This window comes from Artemia sp. Qi Xiang Cuo, chromosome 19 (genome assembly GCF_049724085.1).
Source record: "Artemia sp. Qi Xiang Cuo chromosome 19, ASM4972408v1, whole genome shotgun sequence".
Taxonomy (NCBI): domain Eukaryota; kingdom Metazoa; phylum Arthropoda; class Branchiopoda; order Anostraca; family Artemiidae; genus Artemia; species Artemia sp. Qi Xiang Cuo.
The window spans coordinates 20,738,470-20,756,448 of record NC_142812.1 but is presented as its reverse complement, the minus strand read 5'-3'; the positions used below and the strand labels follow the sequence as shown (position 1 = coordinate 20,756,448).

Genomic DNA, 17,979 nt, shown 5'->3' with positions numbered 1-17,979 from the left:
TCTCCATTGAAATAAAATTTGCAGATTGGCGGTGCAGATTTGTAGAATCAGCCAAATGGAGACTGGCTTAAAGGAATTCAGGAATTTGATAAAACGTCTGTTTGTGAAGACCAGAATTAAAGACTATGAGGATTTACCCATGCCTATTTAGAAAAATAGTTTATAAATTCTCCCAGATTTTCTACCTTTTGAATTTTAGGTTAATTCTTTTTCAAGAAAGTAATTTTTGATTCAGCTCTTTGTTAGTGGAAAATTATCAAATTGACAAAAAAGCCAAACTCGTCGAAGAAGAATTTTTATAGCAAACATATTTAAAAATTAAGAAGGTTGTAATTGGTCATAGGTGAGAAGGATTTAATATTTATAAATTATTGAATAATTCATTGTCACTTTACCTGCAGTAAACCTTCATTATTGGAAAAAAATATTTGTAACTTTAAATGCAGACGCCTTATTGAAGGAAGTCCAAAATATTATGGACTTCATAGTATCCCTACTTTAGATAGGCCTAGCCTAGGTCTAATCATAAATAGTTGCATATCTCATTCCTAAAATTATTGGTCTACTTTTTCTATCTACATAAATTCCTACACCTCCTCCCTCCATTAGAGCTTATTTTACAAATTCTCAGTAGCCTATAGGCCAGTTTACTATAGGCCTAGTAGGACCTTTTTTTTGGTAAATTTCTAGTGGGCCTTATTATTTAGCTAAATGAAAGTGAAAAAATAATTTGATGCCTTTTTCTATGCTTTTTCATAATTTAAGAATTGCTTTTGGGTTTAATTTTATCTTTAGCCCTTAAAGGGGCCCCAAAGGTATTTCATTTTTGTAACCACACAAAGAAGTTATTAACACTAGTTAAGTTATTGAAAAATGTATATACTAAACATAGGCCTATGTATATAGCTGATACATTAATAGCCAACTAGTTAGCAAATTCTACTGTGTATTAAAAACTTTGTTGACAGCTGACTAGTTTGCTATTTTAAACTAAAGCTCAGGGGTGGATCCAGGATTTTTTTAAGGGGGGGGGGGGGAAATAGGTGGATTCAATAAACTTGCATTAGGAGTAAGTCTAATTGATGCAATTTTGGGTAAATTTTTACCAAATTATATTATTGACTTACAAATAAAGTGAATAGCCTATACCCCTAATGTGCCACCCCCCTAATGAGCCAATATATACCCTGAATTGGTATATATAGGGGTGGGCAGCTAAAATTCATTTCCAACAAAAATGATTATTATATTTGTGAAGAGCATAAAAAAGGCATTGAGTGGTATATTCACTTTATTTGTTAGTCAATAATGATTTGGTAAAAATTTACCCAATTTTGTATTAATTGAATAAATTTCACTACATTAGACTACTTTAGAGGGGAGTGCACACCCCCTGGATCTGCCACTGCTAAAACTTATATGTACCTGGGATCTTAATAGCCAACTAGTTAGCTGATTCCACAAGTGTTTTAGATATTGTAGCTGACTAGTTGGCTATTTTAAACTAAAGTTTATTTTAGTTACCTGGGTATTAATACCCAACTGGCTAGCTAATTTAATAGTTTTTATCCTATATAATTTTATTATTAGCTGACTAATTGGCTAATTCAGACTGAAATTCAAATAGAGATGAGATCTGATAGCCAACTGGTTGGCAAATTTAAAGATTCCTATATATAGGCTACACTTCCATCAATTTTAGCCACCTAGTCAGCTAAAAAAAAAAAAAAATCTATAATGATCAGCTAAGGTTTTTTTCTCTATATATAAACTATACTATTTTATATTAGCTATATGGGGGATATCACTTTATATTATTGACTTACAAATAAAGTGAACATACTACTTAATGCCTTTTTTTAGCTCATTACAAATATAATAACCTTTTTTGTTGGAAATGAATTTTACCCCACCCCTATATATACCAATTCAGGGTATATATTTTCACATTGGGGGGGGGGTAGGGTTAAAGTTTAAACTTACCTCTCACTTGCATCAGAAATAAACTTTACCCCAACCCCCCTAATGTGCAAATATATACCCCAAATAGGTAGGGTAAAAAATAGTATCAAATTGAGCAAAATTATATGAAACTAAAACCCTCACACCTTGTTACCAAAGAGGAATTGAGAAGAATTGTATATATTAATGAAAATCTAAAAATATAAGCTATGCATCAATATGATTATTATTAAAACTATTTAAGATCAAACACTTGAAATTTTTAGCTGATGACTTACCTACAGGGACCTCTTTTTATTCACATATTAACAGAAAGCTGATTTTCTTCTGATTCTAGAAATGTAACTTTTATTGCTTGGTGTCCGTTTTATAAGTAACAAATTTTAAATGTAAAGTTTCTTTATAATTGTTTTTCAGAACAGACTGCATTTTTAATTTATGCTGACAAATTATCTTGTTACTACCCTCACATTGCATCATGCTGTAGAAAAAAGGGGTGGTCCAAAAACCCATTACTATTTTTTGTGGTTGCCAAAGAAAATTGGTCTTTCCCCCCCCCCCAAAAAACGTCTTTTACCCTATATATAGGGGTGGGGGTAAAATTTGTTTTTGACAAAAATGATTATTATATTTGGAAAGATCATAAAAAAAGGCATCAAGTGTTATGTTCACTTTATTTCTAAGTCAATAATATGAACTGCTGAAATTTAGCCAATAATTTAGCTAGGATGAAAGTGAAAACATCATTGATGGTTTTTTATGCTCTTTCATTATTCATATAAAATACCTTCAGGGCCCCTTTAAGGGTTCAAGATGCAATTAGCCCCAGAAGCAATTATTGAATTACGAAAGAGTATAAAAAAGGCATCAAATGACGTTTCCACTTTCATCTTAGATAAATTATAAGGCCCACTAGAACTTTACCCTTATCTCTTCCTGTTACTTGATGAGCAGTTGCTGTAAAATAATCTATTAATCTAATAACCTAGACTATTATTGTAAATATGCAGTTTGCAACATAATTTTGCTAGGATGAAAGTGAATAGGTAGCCTATCATATTTGTGTAACCACACAAAGAAGTTATTGACAGTGGTAAAGGGTTTTGGAAAGTGGTTAAAACCATACTATTAGTTTATAAATAAATTTTTCAAAAGTATTATGCTCAAAACATACCTAGGCCTATTTATAACAATAAAATCCACATTCAACTAACACTAGTTCTTAATTTGTTGGGAAGCATCTGAATTTGAACTGTCATGGAGTTTACTTTTAATCCCTAGAAATAGACAAAGCTGTGTTTTTAATTGCAGATAATGCTTATGCTTTTACTTCAAACCAAGTGCTAGATTACCTGTATATTTCTAATGATTAATTTGCTGAAATGCATAAAAAATACCCACTAGTATCCAACAACTATATATCATAAATGATAGTGTTTGTTCTGTTGACATTTGCCTCATAAGAAATATCTTGCATGTTCCCTAGAAGTCTAAAATTTCTCCATAAACTTATTGAAAACAACAATCTTTGAAACTTTTCAGAGTTGACCATTCAAGATTCTGGCTTTAATATATCTCTGTTTCCAAGCCATTATGTGGCTTTTTATTGTTATTTATTAGGATGCAAAAGTTAATAATAAATGATTACAACCTTCAGGATCTAGGTATGGCAAAAGCAAATATTGAGTAACCAAATTCACAATCCTTGCATAGAAGAAATGCTACTGGGAGCTTATGCATGTTTGTGCTGAGATTTCCAACTACCCTGGATAGACCTTAAGCACCATGTAATTGTGATATTGCATTGAAAGTGCTTATGTTGTTTTGTATCTGATTCAAAGATTACCAACTCGTTATTCTATTTTTTTTAGTAGAATTGGTAATAAATAAGGTAAAAACGGGACTATGACATTGATTTAATTAGTTGCTGGTATGTTTCTGGACTTCCAGTTGCTTTTAGCTTGTCCTCCCTCTCCGCAAATGGAAATCCTAAATATGCTACTGTAGTTAGGTCATAGACCAGCCAATGAACTCTTGGAAATTCTAAGATGACCTCTGAAGTTCATGGAAACATGATTTAGACCACAAAGCCTCAGAAATTGAGACAAGTGATGAGTTTGGTTGAATCCACTAAAATTACTTTGGAGATTGTATCATCCTTAGAGAGAGTATTTGGCTACAAACAACTTCCCCCCAAAAAATAGAACTCTACTTCTGGATGGAATAGCAAATGAAAGCTTACCTTGAGAAGAAAAAGGCAAAAAATAATGGGTCTAAATTGAGGATAGAATAATTAATAATCAAAAGACAGCAGAATAAAAACAAACAAACTAAAGACTGAGACACAGGAGAGGTTGAGAAGGCTCATTGAGGACAATTTTTGCCAACACTGTTCAAGATCTATGGAGAAAATTCCAGGTTTTGTGGGGGTAGAAAAGAAGAAAATCGATCCCTAAAGAATTTCAGATGGGAAGCACAATGGAATCTTCAACTAATGGGAAACTTAATCTCTTTTTAGAGAGGTTTCTGAAATTAAATTATTGGATACATTAATATATTTTACACCAACCTAGTCATAAATATGGTACTTTCCCCATTTGAGATTTCAGGAAGTTAAGGACACCATTTCAATGCTCCAGCTTGGTGCAACTGGCCCTGATAGAGTTCACAATTTGATGTTTAAAAATTTGCCAGATAGGTTCATTGAGCTACAATTAATTGGAAAGCTGGTGCTATACTGTGTTTAACAGACCTATTGTTAAATTAGATTGACCTATTCTTGACTGGTAGGGAAGTTCAGACCTCTTTGGGGGGGGGGGGGGCTCCTACTCTTAGTTTAACAAAAAACATTTGAGGTTGGACTCCCACAAGGGATTCTTCTGAGCACACTACTTTTCTCAGTTTAAATATAGGCCTAGATGATGTCCTTGGTCCAAAGCTCTTTCTGTATGCTGACAACATTGTTGCTGTAGTTGTAGGGAGAGACCCTCTATACTCATAGGCAGCCTCCAAAAAGGTAGTAGATATTTTTTCAATTTGGGTAAGTAAAAATAATATTGTTTTCTTTTTCCATATATCACTTAGTCTATTCATCCATAAACTGCAAAGCCTAGCTGCCTTCAAACCTCTGGTGAAACTAAATGGGAATATGAATGTAGCTGCAGAACATGCATGTTTCCTAGGAGTTGTCTTTGACCCAAAACTGACACAAAAACTCCTTCTGGATGAGCTGATTGGTAGTCTAAAACAGAGACATAACTTTGTTAATGAAAAAACAGACTTTGCCTTAGAAGAAGAGGAGCCCCCACAGTCTTTGCTTCAACTATTGTTAGGTCAGTGGTGATATACAAAATAGACCATGGATCAGCTAAGAAAGGTCTCTCATAGAAACTTAAAACTACCCTTCATGCAATTTCATGAAGAGCCCTTGGCTGCCTGAAGTCAATTCCTCTTGCAGCAATTTACTGTGAACTGGAGATCCAGTCACTTCACTCCAGAAGCAGATATCTCATTGCAAGATATTTTGCAAAAAAAGATAAAATGCAAAAATCACTTTATCTGCAAAGAAATCAATAGTCACCACAATCCTGAATACCCATTTTAAGCCAAATGAGATGCCCTCTTTTGATAGATTCATTTGCCTTCTTGGCAAGGAAAAATTCATGAAGAGTGGAAAATTGACTGTCAATTGAGACAATGATTCTTCTAGGGCCTCCAGAGAAATTTGTGAATTGATTATTTGTAAGATTAGTGTCACAAAAAATGAAGGCCACCCTAAGTACTGATGAAAGTTATCTTCCTGGGCAAGACAGTAGAATATCAGCACTACACCAAAGTTTACACTGATGGCTAAAAGATGAAAAAAAACATGCAGATGCTCAGTTGTTATACCTTCCCAGACCCTATCTCTTTTCTACTGTTTGCCCCCCAACCCAAAATTTTTTTGCTGAGTTTATGGTAATCAAGTCTGCTCTTCAAACCATATCAAATCAAACTAATGTCAGACGTCAGAACTATATTGCCTGTACTGATTCACTGTTAGCTCTGAAATACCTTTCACACTAGCAACACCAAACAAGAAATGTCACTATCCAGATTGAAAATATGATTACACAATTATCAAGAAAGGGTATATCAGTTTTATTTGTATGGGTTCCTGCACACTGTGGGATAGCTGGAAATGAAAAAGCAGACTTGGTTGCCAAACAAGCCTCCCAACTGGACCTCATCACTCACACCCCTATTACTGGTCCTGAATTCCTGTCTTCAGTCACTTCATAATTATTGAAGAAGAAGAGGCTTGGCTCCATTCTTCTTATACCCAGCTCTTAGATCTCTTTGATTATAAGCAGCCTTCAAAAGAAATGTACCTTCCATCCTGTATCCTTTCAACATGCCTATTTCATCTTAGATGTGGTCATGCAAAAATAAAGTCAACCCTATTCCAATGAAAAATGACCCAACCCCCAACTTTGCCAGATATGGAGTGCATGAAGACATACACCACCTCATATTTAATTGCAGAAAATATGACAGAGAGAGAAATATTAAGGACTTGCTGTGAGAAATCAATTAAAGCATTCACAGTGCAGGCTGTCCTGAGTTATTGACCTCACCACCCTTGGGTAGAAGAGTAAGCACAAGCTTTTTAGATAGATTTGCTCAGACTACTGATTTGATTTGCTCCCTATAAGACTTTTTTTCTTCACCCTCCATGTATTTCTTATTTCAGAATTATTTTATTTCATTGTATTTTATCTGTTTATATTTTTATATCTGAAATTATGTGACAGGTTATAAAGTATAAATGTTTTATTTATTTTAAATGTGTTCCATAAGTATTATAATTGCATTATGTCAAAGCATAAATATGCTATTTTTATTCTTGTTTTTCAATGCAGGCAATTGCTCCAGGTGAATAGCCTCTACTAATAGCAAGATAAGTGATAAAAATACAAATTCAGTGAAGTGACCTCAATCAAGGTAGTGATTACATAAGGCAGAGAAAAGTCAAGTGATAAAAACCCATTGGACCTGTTGGTCAAATGTATCAGACCCCAAACAACATGACAACAAGATAAATAATAAATTTTCTGAAGAATATTTTCAACCCAGTCTGGAAAAGTACTCTAAGCCCAATAACATAAAAATTCCTGATTTAACCTGATTTAAATTTTCAGACTATAAGCTGTGCCATAGTAAAGCGTTTCTAGGTATCTGCTTCCTTCTGTTCCTGCCTCCAGAGGGTCCAAGATGAACTCAGATAACATTGTCTTATAAACATGAAACTTTCAGAAGTTTTCACATAAGGCCCAAGAAAAGTGTTTTGAGCTTTATAGCTTAGATAAATCCTGATCTATGAGGTTTTAAAGAAAGTAAAAATATGATTCAAGAGAATTCAAGTCTGACAGAAGGGAGAAGGGTATTTTTTGTTTTCTGGTATTGAGATATCTAAGAAAGTAGTTAAAGCATAGGGACATCCAGTGTCAATGGAAGTAATTACATAAGAGGATTTCATAAGCACAAGAGATCCACTTGGGCAAAAATTAGATGACGGGTTGGATATAGTATGGTGGCTTTGCAGGCTAACATGTGAATCTAGTCGCTGGTTTCTTGAATTTTTAGGACACACTTCAGTTAGGAGTTTAACATCATAGTCTTTTGCATGAATCAAAGACTTTAGCTCATTGGTTTTGCTTTAGGAGTTGGTCCATGTTTGTTATTTGAGCATAGAAATTGGACTTGCTTACTGCTTTTATTGGTTGAGTAATTCCTTATGGCAGTGATTCATGTTGAGTATTGGTGTGTTTGCAATAAATAGGGGAGTGCTAGAGGATCTACTATCATCTGTAGAATCCATGGGCTGGTGTGGGTAGCAGCCACCCAGGTACTTTGAATTTTTTGGAACAATTATTCAATGCCAGATAGCCCAGTTTATATCACCTATTTCAATAGAACGTCTGAGTTCTACAGATAGGCCTAAGACTTTTTTTCTCATGGTCTACCCTGGATGCATCTGCTCTGAACTCGATTTGCTGATGAAACTCATAAGATCTTTGCACAATACATCTTTTTAAATTTAGGTTAAGGACAGAGAAAAGGATGGGTGGGGGTAGGCTATGGGCTAATACTTGCTGCTGCAGATCACTATATAATTTCCTATTGGCCCAAGGTGCTCGTTCTGTGAATTGCAAGCTAGCTGGCGAAGAAAAACCTACCAATATTTGTGCTGAAAAGTTATCTATGGTGGTGGTACTGGAAGGGCCATGGGAAACTTTGTTTCTCCAAGGTTCACCTGTCCACCTTTCTGCTATAATATGATGGTGGGGTTGGGGGTGTTGGAACAGCCACTAGTTCACATGGGTTCTTGAATCATACAGATGGAAAACCTTGATGTTGTTGTTGTTTAAATTAAGTGAAATTTTCCCATACAAGACATTTGAAAAAGGTGCTTTTGGCCTGGCACTGCTGGATAGAAGAGCTCTGAAATAACGTGCCTGTTCTGATTCTTGATAGTTTACCTCTGTGTCTTTACTGCAAATAAAGTTCGAAAATATATACATGTATATAATTGACTTAGGTCTCCTGCCGGGTGCTACTTGGTGTAGATAGTGACATCTGCTTCCTCCATCTGCTTTGGTCCAGTGCAAGTGTTTGTGCTTTGCTCGGTCTGATTTTGCCATTGCCAGAAACACAAACAGGCTGTCAGACCATTGTTCCTTTGGCTTTGGTTGGCCGCGGGGTTGCTTCTAACCAGCTTTCATAAGGTCAAAGCCAAAGATCGTCTTTGTGGGTAAGTGCAGGGGTATTCGAAGTAGGTGTCTAAACCATTGTAAGGTATGCTCAGCTGCTTGGGTAGAAACCTGAAACTGCTTGGTGAGCTGCAGCAGCTTCTCATTACTCATAAAATCCAACCATCTTAGACCTTCGATCCTTCTCAGGCTCTTTGTCTTGAATACATTGATGACCTTTAGTGTTGCGGCTGATGTATGCCATGTTTCAGCTCTGTAAAGCATTATGGAACTGACAAGGGCATTGAAAATATGCAGTTTAGTTGAATGAGTGACGTTTGGTGTTTGCCAATGGTGACGGTTCAGCCTGCCCTTGGCAGAAGATGCTTTGGATATCCTTGCTTGCAGGTCAGGAGAAGAGATCCATCTGAGGAAAATGTACAGCCCAGGTAGGTGAACCTTTGGACAATTCCAATGCTAGTTGATCTGTCCAAACTAACCAGAGAATTGATATCAGGAGAAGACGGTTCTATAGCCATAATTTTCGTTTTATGCAAGTTTATCTGCAGTCCCACATTTGCAGCCTCTTCTTGTAAGATCTGAAACGTTCCCAGCAACTGATCCATGGAGTCCGCTAGAATGGCCAGGTCATCAGCAAAATCAGCATCTGAGATGACATGATCTCCAAACTTGATCCCAAAACTGAGACATTATGGTGCCTTTCTCATAACGTGGTCTATTATGGCATTGAAGAGCTTTGGGGCTACTGCACATCATTGACGCACTCCTGTCATGATTTGGAAGAACAGTCTGCACCAGCCATTGACTTCAACATAGCTCTCTGTACCATGGTATAGAGCTTTGAACAGTCTGCAGTATTTCTCAGGGAGGCCAGTCGATTCTAGAATCCGCCAAAGAGCTTTTTGGTTCACTGAGTCGAACGCAGCACGAAAGTCGACGAAGGCAAAAAAAGCTTTACGTCGGAACTCCGTAGTTTTTTTCTATTATCAGTCGAATCATAAAAATCTGCTTGATAGTTTAATGGTCCTACATAAAAGCAGCTTGCTCTCGTCACCAAGAAAATTTTTCTGGGGACTGACAGCAGAGTTATTTCACTTTAGTTCGAGTAGTCGCTTCTTGAGCCTTTCCTCTTCCATAAGCGGATAATGACACCCTTCTGCCAATCTCTGGGGATTATCTCAGTTTGCCAGATTATGGAGAATAGGGTGTGGAGGAACATAAGCATTGTAGGACTTGCAAATTTTAGCTGTTTGCAGCTTAGGCCACAGATACCAGCAGCTTTATTATTCTTGAGCCCTTTAGCTGCATTTTGATTAATATATACCTTAATGTGTTAATATATACATCAATTATATACATTAATGTACATAATTGAGTGTTGGTAAATTCTAGCAAGTCAGTAGCTAATGTGAAAACTTAGATTTGATACTATAAATGCTATAGAGTGAGTAAAAGTTCTTATCAAGATCAGACAAGTCACTCGGCTTCTAGATACTCACAAGAGAGCATGTATTTTTTTCTTTGTCTGGCCTAAGGGCAAGTGACTATACCTGACTGTAGACATTGCATGCAGTCAGTATGTTTCATTAAAAATTAACGAATTTTATATATAGTTTGGCAAGTATGCCCTGTTCTTGGGGATCAAGTTGGTAATTTTTCGATGGGGATCAGAACTTTTAGTTTAGGAGGAACAAAAAAAAAAAAAAAAAAAATCGAGGCCAACAAGACATTGGCTACGCCAAGGTTTGTTTCCCTTTTTTTTCCATGGTGTCCACAATTCAATAAAAAAATCCTTGCATGATTAAAATTCAAAAAAGGTGCAACATGCCCACCTTTCTTCTAAAACTTATCTGTAAAATAGGACAATTTCTATAATTAAGGACCCTTGCCCCTGGAACAAGAGGGATCTTTTCACTATTCTGAGCCAAATTGGCATCTTGATGTTATGATTTGGTTGCCATTGGTAATGCCTGGTGTAAATGTAGTGTTTGGGATTTGGGGAAACATGGGCCTAATTTCTACCTCTAGTCTTACATATTTTACATAATTCTGGATCTACATCCTTGAGTTGCAGGGATATCCCCTCTTGAGACACATTTTTTGGGCCTTTTGATCGTTTTGAGTGAAATAACTACCTGAAAATTTTAATCTGAAACCATGAGGGGTCTAGTTACTGCAGGGACAAATGGGTCATGGGAACGGGGCCCGTTGCCCTCCAATCACTTACAGCCATTAAAAGGGTATTAGGACTTTCAATTTCCAATCAAACAAGGCCCCTTCCAAGCTTTTAAAACTCCCCCTTGTTTGAAAAATGACTGAAAAAACATGGGAAATGCTCTTTACTTAGCCAATGTTAGTTGGTTGACTCTGACAATATTAAATTCAAACAATATCTTTTTTCCTTTTGTTTTTATAAACAAACGATACTTTTGATTGAAAAAACGAAAATATAGCTTCATTTTAAGCTATTGCATTTGGTCCTATAATTAAAACAGACTAGCTAAATGCAATAGTTTCTTTTCACAGTTTATTGATTTGCAAGGGCCTAATTTGTGTTCTTTTTTTTGGTTCTTCCTCCCATGTTATATGCAGAAGATAAATTCCTGCTTGTGCGGAAGTCTTTCAGTTTTAAGACAGGTTTGTTTTTGTTTATTCAGTATTGACATAGGAGAATTTGGTTCCTTCTCATCACCCTTTCGGTTTTTAGGCTGCACTCTTATTCTCTTTTTCTGTGTATTTATTCTTTTAGAGTAAAAAGACCCTCTTACACAGGGTAACTTAGGCTTGTTTTTAGGTTCAATCTTACTCCCCCCAGTATTTCTCTGAAGTATTATTTTTCCACCATCAAGTGGTCTGAATAGGGTTATAAACAGGGCCAGATCCAGGGAGAGGGGGTTAGCCAATTTGACCCCCCCCTCCCGAAAAGTATTATAAATACATATAAACATTTTTTTTTAATTTTGCACAATTTGAAAATTATATTTGCAATCATAGGGGCACACAGACCCTAATCTTAGTGGATTGGGAGGAGGGATGGGTGTGTGAAATTAGAGATTCATTTTTAGACCAATATTTTTCAATAATTTAGTGAAATAGGTAACTGGCGAATTACAGTGAGTGACTCTTTATTCTCCCTGTTTGGACAAATATTTTCGTGATAATAATGAATTTTGCTGCACTGTATTTTAACTAGAACCAAGCCTTTTCATTGGATTTATCATTAAAGTGTTGGATTTTTTCATTGGATTTATCATTAAAGCTACCATCAGAATTTGTAAATTCTGACCAATTTCAGCACTAGTGTTTCCCTTTCTTCCCCTGTGTGTGCAGCCTGAATTTGTGCAGTCAAAAATTTAAGTGCATCCTTGAAAAATTGTGGCTTAAGTTGAAATTTTTATTAAACCACAGACTTGTTGTTTGCCTAAAAAATTTGCTCAGTTGCCCTGACTGCGATTACTGTCGACTTGATGTTAAGAAATTGAAGATACAGATTTGCTTATTTAATTCTTTCGTTTTTAAAATGAAATATATCGACAGTAAAATAAAGCCTTTCGACCTTAAAAATACGGTAGTCTTGTTTTGTGTTCCTGTTTTGACCACACCGTCTCTAAAAAAAAAGAAGTAAAAACGGGACAACCTTTGATTTGACAGTGTAAAGGTCACACAATTGTAAAAGTGACTATTTATTAACATTTTGAAATCTGTTTTCAAAGACAAATAAATAAAAAATAATGAAAATTTCAAAAAGGAGGGAGAGAAAAAAAGACAATGCAACAACATCAAAATCACACCAGTAACAATGTCCAAAGACTATGGGTAATTTGTATGGGTAACTGGCGCTAGTATTGACAAAAAAAAAAATATCAACCCCAACTAGCGTTTGGTTACACTTGGTATTTTTGCAGTGTAATAATAAAAACAAATAAATTTAATCAGTGTAATTGGTAAAATAATGGTAGTGTTCAGTCTCAGTTCCTAACAGAAAAATGATTGCAAAGATTTGAAAAAGTCAAGTGTTGCCAAACGCTAGATGGCGTTGATGGTTTTTTTCTTCAACACTAGCGCCAGCTCTCACTCTTATAGGTCATCCATACTTTTTTAATCAGACCACAAAGGCCCATTATCTCCAAACAAAGTATGTATACCGTACTAAAGGAAATAGTAATTAAATTATTTTAAATAATTAAAGCAAATTAAAGGAAATAAAGAAGTTTTTCTGCCAGGACTTCTAAGTCTATCATACATAATATGATTTATTTATTTGCAGTAATTTCAGCTGTTAGTTTAATTTGTTAAACCCTTCTTTTTGTTGAGTCAATTTTGTCTAAACTCTTAAGTTATTATCAAAAATTGTTTGAGCATTCTAAAATAAGATTTGGATTTGATTTATTCATATTTTGGGTTTTTCACAGGCTTTGGTAAAAAGGTCTCAGAGGTGTTATCAAATTATTGGATTTAAAATTTGCATTTTTTCGCATTTGGGATAAAGGATTACCCCATTTTAGCGATTTTCAATATGTTTGATTTTAAATTCCTTAAATCGTTGAGACGTAAATCATTTTTAAGTTTGATTTTACCAAATATCTATATCCTATTCTGTTTCAAAACGTGATTAAAAATACATGTACCCTATACGATTCCCCATGACAATAAACAAAAAGTGGAAAGTTCAAACTAATAAAATCACGAATTAAATGTAAAAAATATGGGTACTTTGCTCAAATACTCAACAAGGTTGTGGCACGCTCAATTTCACCGAAAAAAGATCCCAGATGCAGTTTTCAAATTATTGGGTTTCAAATTTGTCTTTTTTCACCTTTAAATGTACAGAACAAAAATATTAAGCAAAACCCCTCTTAGTTGAACCTTTAGAAACAAAAAATAAGAAAGAATTTTTTTTTTTTAATGTTTTCACTTTTATAACTTTAAGAAATAAAAAAAAATTATTAAGATTTTAAGCATATGTATATTAAACTGACAATGCACATTTTTTCAGTAAATTCCTTTGAATTTTTTCAGTAAAGTACAAATTATGTTCAAGCTTTTAGAAAGCATAGGGTTCAGAACCCTACACAGATTAATTTCTGCTCGTTTTGAGTTTGACTTGTTTTAATTTCTGTTTGTTTTGGGTTTCATTTATTTATTGATACTGATTTATGGTAGTTGTATGCTTGGTAGATTATTTGATTCTATATTTTTTTTCATTTTTGGTTTAATGGAATTCTTTAATTTTTTTGGAAAAACTTATTTTGTGCAAAAAGTTTTCTCCATTAATCATATTACAAAGGAAAGTGAGGGCAATTTTGACATGGATCTGGCCACTAATCGAAAATTTTCGTCCAAAAGCAGATTCATAATTTTGTTATTTTTGATTTGGAGAAATTTTTAAAAGAGTTTACACAAATATATATATTTATAATAGCCTATTTATATATTTAATATTTATGTATTTATAAATACATATATATATATATATATATATATATATATATATATATATATATATATATATATATATATATATATATATATATATATATATATATATATATATATATATATATATATATATATATATATATATATATATATATATATATATATATATATATATATATATATATATATATATATATATATATATATATTATTTGTATATAAATTGACTTGTATTGCTCGTGCATGTATTGCTTCGCTCAGGCGGGTCATAAGAAGCTAGGGCATTCAGCCCTCTTGGCTTCTCAGTGAATTCCAAATGTTAAGACTTTCCACACAGTGAAGACAAAGTTGCGAAGTCTATACTTGCATTTTAATATGCAAGTCCATACAAGTCATAAGAAGCTAGGGCATTCAGCCCTCTTGGCTTCTCAGTGAATTCCAAATGTTAAGACTTTCCACACAGTGAAGACAAAGTTACGAAGTCTATACTTGCATTTTAATATGCAAGTCCATACAGGTGAGTCTCTAAAATTTTAAAAGTCATTTTTTCAATCTCTGAAAGCAGAAAATTCCTTTCAGCCAGGCTGGAAGAAACTGGCAACATAGCAAACACCTTTCATAGTATATAGCACAGTGGGATGAAATAAGTGTCAAAATCGTTTACTGCATTTTTCATATTTCATTGTTTCGGTCGGGCTCCATAGCCCTTATCTCATCCAACTTTAATATGAAAGCTGTAATGCCAAACTCGCAAAGCTCCAATTCTGCTGTGAAACAGCCCAACTCGATTTTGGGCAAATCACTTTCATAAAGCTGAACAAGACTTGTGAAGCTTTTCAAATCTTCTCAAGAAAGGAGTTTACGAGAAAGCAAAATAAAAATTAAATAAGAAACAATAATAGCAAAAGATTTGGTTAACAGCTTGGTCAAAATTAATTAGGCATCTTAAATGTATTGCTAGAGCAATAGCAAAAGCTGATGAGAGGCTACATTGAAGTAAAGAAATTTTCAATTTTTATCAATTAGTAAGTAAAAAACTGTCTGCTCAACACACCTGTAGCTAAACCAATACGTTACAAAAACGCCTTCGCTGTAGGACTTCAAAGTAAGGGTTTGTCGAGTTATCCTATATATGGATTGATTGAAAAAAAAAACAGGCTTCTTCAGCTGAAAATAAGGAGTAATATTAAAACTTAAAATACACAGAAATTATTCCGTATATGAGGTGGACTGTCCCTGCCTCAGCCTTCGCTCTTTACGCTAAAGTCTTAAAATTCTTTAAAAATACTTCTCATTCAAATTCAACGTCCTTTGTATTTAAGCAGTTTTTTTTAAAGATGTGTGATAAAAAGTCAAACTTTAGCGTAAAGAGTGAAGATTAAGGAAGAGACACCTCCCCCTCATGTACGGTACAGAATACTTTCTGCTTCTTTTAAATTTTAATGTTGCTCCTTACTTTCAGTTGAAAAAGCTTTTTTTTAATTTAATTTCTGATCAGTCTTCTAAATCATTCCGGGAAATCCGTGTAAAAAATCCCCACCGTGTAAAATTCCCACCAGTAAACTTTGTTCTCGACGGAATATTCTCCCCTTTGGAAATTACTCCCCCCCCCCCCAATTTCCGTTTGTTTCCCAATAACAAATGCTAAATGTAAGCAGTGGGTAAATTGGACAACCTACAGTTCTTTCTCCAGGGCTTATGGGGTCATGTCATCCTGAGTTGCATGGTTATTGGACCTTTCAACTATGCTGAATCAAATGGCCATCTCAAAATTTGGATCATGCGTCTTTGGGAAAAAAGGGGCATTGGAGTGAGGCTAGTTGCCCTCCAAATATTTTTGTCACTTAAAAAGGACACTAGAACTTTTGATTTTCGTTCGAATGAGCCTTTCCCCGATCTTCTAGGACCATTGTTTTGATACGGTCACCCCGGGGAAAAAACGACAAACACGCATCTGTTATCGGTCTTCTGGCAAAACATACAAAATTCAACATTTTTATACATAGGAACTTGAAACCTCTACAGTAGTGTTGTATGATATGCTGAATCTGATGGTGTGATCTCCATTAAGGTAACTTGACTTTTAGGGGGTGTTTCACCCCTTTTTGAAAAATCACGCAAATTTTCTCAGGCTTGTAGCTTTTGATGGGTAACATCAAACTTAAGAAATTTTATATAATTGTTATCATTATCAAAAGTCATTTTTTTTAGTGTATCAATTGTTATTGAAATTATGTTTTTTAGAATTTCGGTTGCTATTGGGCCGAGTCGCTCCTTACTTACAGTTCGTTACCTCTAGGCACGAACTGTTTGATTAAATTAAAATGAAGCAAGTTTGTAGTGACATTAAAACTTAAAACAAGCAGAAATTTTATCGTACATGAGGGGCTCTACCCTTCCTCCAACATTCGCTGTTTATGCTAAAGTTTTATCGGGGTTGAACAATATTTTTTATTCACTTCTTCCTTGTCTTCGGGTAGACGTTCTTAAAACATTGGGACAAAAAATCAAACTTTAGCGTAAAGAGCAGGGGGGTTGAGTATGGGGCGACCCCCCTCATATACAGAATAATTTCTGTTTTAAATATTTTTTAAAATAATTGTCAGAAACATTTTTCTGCAATATGAAGGGAGTTGTCACCCCACAGCACCCTTATATAGGCTTAATCTAAATGAAGGGAGATGAGAGATTAATTCCTACTTCCCCCAAGCACGTCTCTTTCTATATTCATTTGAAGACTCATGGAGCGTCTGGGCATTGAAATGCACTCTTTGAGGTATCTGCCCCCTCCCTCAACCTACACAATTACCCCCTGTCCCCTTTTAACCATAGCTGATGTGCAATTATACATCACTGAATATAATTTTATGAAAAATTAGATGGACGAGTTAAATGAAACATTAAAATAAATGTCTATGTTGCCATTTATCTTATATGGGCTGTGTGATTTTTCTGTTGCAAATGCGCCACCGTGTGGCATGGCTTGCTCTGCAATTGGGAAGCTCAATATACATTTTTTGATACTTCGAAATCGATTGGTGATTTCAGAATTTTCGATCGATAGCAAATTGGTCCTCTTTGGGGCAAAATCGTAGTTTGGTGCCGTTAAATGGCAGAATATGCCACTTCCTCGTGGTACAATCATTTTAGCCACTTAACAAGGGTACTAGAACTCTTTGCTTTCGTTCAAGTGATCCCGACTCTTTAGGGCCATTATTTTGATACAAAGCCTCTGGGGAAACAAAAACAATGAACAAAATAAACACGCATCTGTGATCTTTCTTCTTGGGGAAAGAAAGTACAAAATTCTACATTTCTGTTGATAGGATTTTAAAACCTCTCCAATGGGTTTCTCTGATTACTTTGATAGGAATTTGTCTGAAGGAACACGACAGAGGTTAAGGGAGAGCATGTAATCAAATGGGAAAGTAAAACTCTCCTATGACTTTGATTATGCTGATGACTTGAATGTACTAGATGAAAATGGAAGCAAAATGAATGATTCTTTGGAGGTTTTGAGGGTTCAGGGTGCAAGAATAGGTTTGAAAATTGATGGTAAGAAGACGAAGTTGCTGAGACTTTGAATTAATTGAGGCGAAGAGGTGATCTTGGGGAACGAGAAGATCGATCAAGTAGATAGCGTCACTTACCCAGATTATATTATTAATAAAGATGATGGAGAAAGTGAAGATGTTAAATAGCCAAGGCCCAGGGTGTTTTTCACAGTTGTAGAAGTCTGGAAGAGTATACGTAGATAAGTCTGAGGACCAAGATCAGAATATTGGAAGCTACAGTGATGATAGTGGTAAACTGGGGTTCTGAAACG

At 34.8% G+C, this 17,979-nt stretch overlaps 1 protein-coding gene across 2 annotated transcripts in view; it reads left to right on the top strand.

The window, feature by feature from the left end:
- Positions 1–319: 319 nt before the first annotated feature.
- The window catches only part of ACC (acetyl-CoA carboxylase), a 290,230-nt gene continuing 272,570 nt past the window's right edge, over positions 320–17,979 (top strand). For both annotated transcript variants that reach the window (XM_089105579.1, XM_089105578.1), the window contains exon 1: positions 320–343. The gene's annotated coding sequence lies outside the window, so the exon portion shown is untranslated. The remainder of the gene's footprint in view (positions 344–17,979) is intronic.